The sequence below is a fragment of the Ceratotherium simum genome, chromosome 12 (assembly GCF_057802395.1).
Source record: "Ceratotherium simum simum isolate JZ-2026a chromosome 12, ASM5780239v1, whole genome shotgun sequence".
In the NCBI taxonomy this organism is placed as follows: Eukaryota; Metazoa; Chordata; class Mammalia; order Perissodactyla; family Rhinocerotidae; genus Ceratotherium; species Ceratotherium simum.
The window spans coordinates 59,354,660-59,361,400 of NC_141911.1; positions in this window are offsets into that span (position 1 = coordinate 59,354,660).

The window sequence follows — 6,741 nt, forward strand, 5'->3', positions numbered from 1 at the left end:
TCTTTGTTAGGGTAGGGATGATGCTCCACATCCTAGGTATAAGGGGGAACTTCCAAATAATATACCCTTAGTTAATTTAGCTGACATAAATAAGGAAAACCATTCACTACTTGATTTTGTACTCTTACCTAATTTTAATCATCAAAAACTTCTGGGGATGGTTGTCCTTCCTCGAACGTGTGTGTGTGTGTGTGTGTGTGTGTGTGTGTGTGTGTGCACGCACGCGCACTCTGAAGAATCCCCTGCCAAGTCTGCAGCATCTATTTTGTGCCCAGTGGATGGTGCTGTTGGCATAAACTTACTTCTATCACATTCAAACTGCACTTCTATTTACACAGAACTTTTTAATTTTTCAGCATCGGAGGGTATTCCTACACAATCTTCCTCACCCCAACACTCAGACAAAAACTGAATCTAAATTTTAATCCCCTACTTAGTTACTCATCTGTCACTTAGTAGTTTAGAATCACCGTTTTCCCAAACGTTTTTAGGACGTTTGGTTTGGTTTTCAAAAGCACTGGTTTGTCCTCTCCCTTATGGTATTTGGTAGTCTAATTAATTCCCACCTTCTCTCCTGCTCCCAACCCTTCAACGGAGCATGGAGCACAGAGCACGTCTCCTTCCCTTTAGAGTCTTGGGATATTTTCTATGGATGATGATGTACATTTGTCTTCATTTTTTTTTTTTGTACCTGGTAACAATTAGATATGCAGCTGAAGTGCACATAGGGGAAAAAAATCCCTTTCTGCAGAATTTGCCTTCTGGGTTTTGATATTTGAAATGAAGGAATGTTTTAAAAATTTGAATTCACTTTTTTTTTTTACTGTTATCTTCTCACATAACTGTCTAAAACTATAGTCATATCTCCACAGACAAGTTTGCCCTCCCAAATTCCCTATTTTTTGTAGTGGTTCTAAAATCCTTCTGCTTATGCAGTCTCGAAACTTTAGGAATTTTTTATATCCTCTCTTTCTTTGTCTTTCATGTTAAATTAATGATCAAGTCCAGACAATTCTTCCTTCATTACGTCTATCACATCTGCCCCCTCCTTGTCATTCCTGCTGCTACCCTATTTCTGGAACTAATTACCTTATTTGGACTACATAAATGACTTCTTTTATTAAAGGAAGAATTTCTTTATTTTTATCAAAGCAATAAATACACCAGTTTAAAAAGTCAAATAGCATAGAAGTATGAGGAATAATCGAAGTCTTGATCCTCTCATTCCGCATTCCCATTCCTTTCCCCCAGGGCTGGTGGTGTCAAAAGCTTTAAACATTTTTATCATTTTCCATTTAAATTTTTCCCAGGCAGCTCCATCTGTATTTCTGATATACATGTACGCGCACATGCACACACACACACACACACACACACTACCATTATATATATACTACTCCTATGTATATACTATACTACTATATACTATGTGTATAATTTCCTCATCCATTCCTTTCAAGTATTCCTATTGGTTCCCTGCTGTAATAGATGGGGATGAAGCTCGTTTACCCCATTCACCTTTCATCTTCTCTTCTGCCTCCTCTTTTCCTCTGCACGACCAGTGTCTCTCCTTTCCAGAAGTCTCAGCCCTATTTCTATTACCAGGCCAATCAGGCTGACATAAAGAAGGTGGTAATTAAACCACCTCTGTACCTTGCTCACTGAAGGTGGTCATAGCTGTCCTACTGGGCTGTGGGCAGAAGTCCTAGTGCTGATCTCTGGGCCCCAAATTTGTCCTGAACACCCGACTTCTCCTGTCCCTTATGTCCCAGAGTCCCAGGACTTCACTTCTGCTTCCTTCCTGTTTCTAGCAACTTTGCCTCGGGTCAGCCTCTTCTCTTGCCTGTTGGCAGTCATGTGAGTCAGACACAGTGTAGCACATCTCCAAGACAACCACAACTAGCATGCCCCAATCACCATCGCAGATTCCCTGTTCTGTGTGCCATCTGCCTCCTGGGCCCTCACCATCTTCTGGAAATCCAGGTGCAAACTGCTGCCGCGTCCCCCCTGAGGAGGCCACCTCTCTGAATTCTTCCTTGTCCTCCTGGTTGCCCTTCCTGCTGTTAGCTGAGTCTGCCTCCAAGCTGCTCTGACCTAACATGATTTCTTTCATGAGGCCCCAGCTTCCTCTCCCCTTCCTTCCTTGCTTGCAATGCTACAAGGAATATAGAAATACTTTGTACTCCTATCTGTTGACATATCGCCCTCCAATTCTACATATCCTACAATCTATATATTCTCAATGGGGCAATATCACTCCTAAGAGGGTGAAAATTGGTTCTTGGGGGCTGAACAAAATTTACTCTTTTTGTGTATAAAGCACAGATAAATACACACAGTACATAAGTAGATACACAGTATGTCTGTGGTATTAAAATTTCACAGGGAGTGATGATTAGGGAAAAAAATGTCAATGAAAGCTCCTTGTATGTGTGTGGGGGAGATAATGAAAAAAAAGGTTAAGAACTACTGCTGTAATCTTTGCCAGCTTACTTTTCCGGTACCAGAGTCATCATGTCTCCACTTGCCCGGAAACCTTCAGTAGCTCCCCATGGTCAAATCTTTAAAGACTGCATTCTTTGTTCTGTAGTTGAAAGTTCTTCTTACTTTGTCCCCAACCATCTTTCCGGTGCTGGCTCCCACTGCTCTCTCTACACAAAGCATCCTCGACAGTTTAATTGCTAGTCACAGCCTCCTAACCACAGCCTCTGCTTTCCTGCTTTGCTCTCACCGGTCTGTTACCTCAATGCCTTGCCCTCTTCTCTTCCCTGTGAAAATCCATTCAGTTTTCAAGACCCAGCTAAACCCCAACTCTGTATTTAAAACTTTCCTAACCACTTCAGCCAAAAGAGATCTCTCATTCTTCTATGTCTTATCAATATCATGCAGTAGGTGGAAATTTATGACTTTGCACTTTTAATCATCCTATTTAGATCTGTCCTCCAATAGAATGTAAGTCTTCCAAGAGCCTTTCTGAGCCTTATACTCTGCTCTGCCTGGAATAGTCCTTGTGTAGTTGGCACTGATACATTTTTGGTAATAGATTTAATTATTTCTAATTTTGATTAACAAAAAGCCCAAGTATATATATTGGAGAAAGACATAATAGGAGATATTTTGTTGATGGTGTGAAGGAATAGATTTATGTGCTTTTTTCAAATATAGTTCTTTATCTTTCTAATTAAGATAATGTGTACATTTATTAACAAGCAGAACACAGTGTGTGGCAGAAATAAGCCAAAAATTCTACAGAAGCCATAGGTCATGGTATTCTCATTGCTCTTTGTTTAAAAAAATGATTATAACAGCTAAAGTGGAGTTGTTGGTTAGAGCCAAACAGAGTTTTGGAGATCATAATAACTTCAAGAAGTTTCAGAGAATAGTTGATGCTGAGAATCACCTCTCTTTGTGGAGAGTGGTCATCTCTACTTAAGAAGAATTTACAGTCTAGTGGGGGAGTCCCCACTGGTGGGCATGTCCATTTTGTTGCTGGGCTGGGCTGGACTGGATTACCCACATGAAGATTAAGCTCGTGTAAGGATACGAGAGAGAGGGAGGGAGGGAGAGAGAAGAGAAGAGAAGAGAGACAAGGAAAAGGAGAAGGAAAGAGAGAAGGAGAGGATATATTGATTCAGCTGCAATAAACTTTTGTAGAATTTTTACATCTGAAAATTTAGAACAAAATGATTTTCTTATGGTATAGCTAAGTTATGTATCATTTCAAAAACATAAAGTTGTGTTTTTCAATACATATTGGGTGAGGGTGCCCACCAAAACATGCTTAGGGTGCTAAAGGTCTTTATCTTGCCTGGGGGAAGTGAAGACCAGGGCTCTTGGTTTGGAGAAGCCTGGAGGATGGGATGCATCTCAGTTAGATGTGCCTTAGGGGAAGGTATGCTGGCAAGGGAAGTGTCAGGGGGCAGCGGTGGAGATGTGAATGGGGGTTCTGGCAATCACTCTGCTAATATGAATGCTGTATGTAAGGAGATAAATAATATATCTCATTAAGGTACTCATTATGAGCATGGCTCTTCAGCCAGACTTCCTGAGTTATAATCCCTTCTCCACCAATTACTAGCTAAATGATGCTGAACAAGTCGCTCAATTTCTCTGATACAGTTTCCTCATGTGTAATGTGTACTTTATTGAGAATTACATGAGTTAGTACTCATAAAGATATACCTGGACAGAGTAATGCTAAAGCATGAGGATTTTTATACTCCCAGCCTGTAGTGCAATGGCTGGCATATAGAAAACATGTGATAAATATTTGCTGAACAAAAGGTGTGGCACTACCTGTGGGAGGAATGAACTAGACATTTCTTGTGTAGTTGGAGAATGATGATGCGAGGATCTTAATCCCAGTAGCTCTTTATTAAAATATTAAAATCTTAAGTAAAATGACTAGTGTTAATTTATTGAAGTCTATTGCTAGATTCTGTTTTTATGTATATGTGACAAGGGAAGTTACTACTAGTTTCTTGTTTTTCTTTGTTGATGATGATGTTGCTGCTGAAAACTCACAAGGAAAGAATAAAGATCTCAGTTACCCATCTCAACCTAGAAAGGAAAGGTTGGCATTTGTGTTCCTCCAGGTTTGAGCTCGGAGAAGCATCTCTGTTTCATCTGTTTATCAGCAAGAAGGAGGCAGGGATGGAGGTGGGATGGGGGGATTATGCAGGATCAACCTTGAGTGGGAAGGCAGGCTGTGAGTGGCGGAAGGTGAGGTGGGGCCATACGGAGAGCCAGGACAGAGGGCGTTTCTTGAGGGATCGGGCTTGTCTCCCACTCCCAGTTCCCATGAGCTGCCCTGGAATGTGGCAAAGCCTTTGATGGGGCAGCTGATGGAAGGCAGAAGAGGATGAGAGTTGGAAATGTTCTGGAGCTGAGCCTTCAAAGGAGCCACCCAAACTTTCATCTTTCAGAACTAGGATGAACTGATCACCGCTGAAGCCCTTAAAACATTTTTTTGTTTTTTGTCTTGTGTAAGCCTGGTGTCAAGGGAGGGGGAGTGGACAAAGCATGATGCTATCTGAAATTTTTATCAATACGAAAGTTGGGGAATTTACATTCAGACTTAATTTGATTTAATAAAAAGAGAATAGCAAGAAATTTCTACTTCTTAGTGTTGTGGGGCAAATTTGAAGCGTCTACAGTATTCGGTTCAGCTGATTATTAGCTGAAGCTGGACATACAAGGAAGGTTTCAAAAATCCATTTTTTTTTTTTTTTTTAAAGATTTTATTTATTCAGTTTTTCCCCCCAAAGCCCCAGTAGGTAGTTGTATGTCATAGGTTCACATCCTTCTAGTTGCTGTATGTGGGACTCGGCCTCACGTTGGACGGAGAAGTGGTGCCTCGGGGCGCGCCCAGGATCCGAACCCGGGCCGCCAGCATCAGAGCGCGCGCACTTAACCGCTAAGCCACAGAGCCGGCCCCAAAAATCCATTTTTGATGGTAGACATTGCTTTGTGAATTTATAATTTTAGGATGTATGTTCACAGATTATTTTCTCCTTAGGAAGTAGGTTGCTATTTATGTAAGTTATTATTAAGGCAGACAGGTAGTCTGGAACATGCCATAGTGATCTCGATAGACTGCTGTAGTAATTTGCTGGGTGGTTCATTTGAAGGGGCAGCTCTAAAACATTCTGTACCCCTTCTTGCCTTCCATCAGCTGCTGCATCAAAGGTCTTGCCTCATTCCAGGGAACCTCATGGGAACTGGACGTGGGGTATAGGCCCAAGCCCATCAAGAAGCCCACCTTACCTTCCTCCACTCAAGGCATGGAAATATATGGTACTCATATTTAAAATACAAAAATACAATTTATTATCAAATTAGCAAAATATAACCAACAACTAATTTTCAATTTCTGTATTTACAAGAGGGATATACTTTAGAAAAGATGTAAGGCTCCCTGATGTATGTGCCAGAAACAGAGCCTGGTCCATAGTAGGCACTCAATGACTGCTTGTTGAATGAATGAACCATAGTACCTATGTATTTCGTATAACCTCTTTATAAAACACACTTAAAGGGGGCAACGTGAAATAGTGTAATGAGCATGGCCTTTGCCATCAGAGGAATTCAGATTTAAATTCTCACTCTTCTTGGGAGAATCACTTACTCTTCTTGACCAAATCACTTATCTTCAAGATGATATTAATAAGAACTATTGCATAGAATTGCTATATGGATTAAATAAGAAAATATTAAGTAATACATCTAACAAAGTGCATAGAATATAGTTATTACTCAATAAATGTTTTGTAATGGTTAAGGTAAATAGTCCCAGTTGCTGTAATATATAAACCCAGAGTTCTCAGATGCTTAACCTTATAAAATCCATCCCTCTTCATTTCAGTGTGAGTATTTCTGGTTGGGCAGCATTCCATGTGGTCATTTTGGAACTAAGGCTCCTTCCATTTGGTGACTGTGTCCTTCTCTATGTCCTTGGAGTTGTCTCTCTTCAGCCAATGAATGGGGAAAGAGAAAGCAGAATGAGGTGTGGGAGGTTTTATTAGCACACATCACTTCCCACGTTCTGGTGGCAGAATTCTGTTATGGATCCAGCTGTAAGGGAGACTAGTTAAACCTCAGTGTGTGCTCAGAAGAGGAAATGTGTTTGGTGAGCATCTGGTCACTCTCTGCTACAGTTTTATTCTCCTTTCTACTTTTATTTTTCTCTCTTCTTAAAATGCAGTGCTATTTTAATTTTTTATTTACTATTAAATACTACTA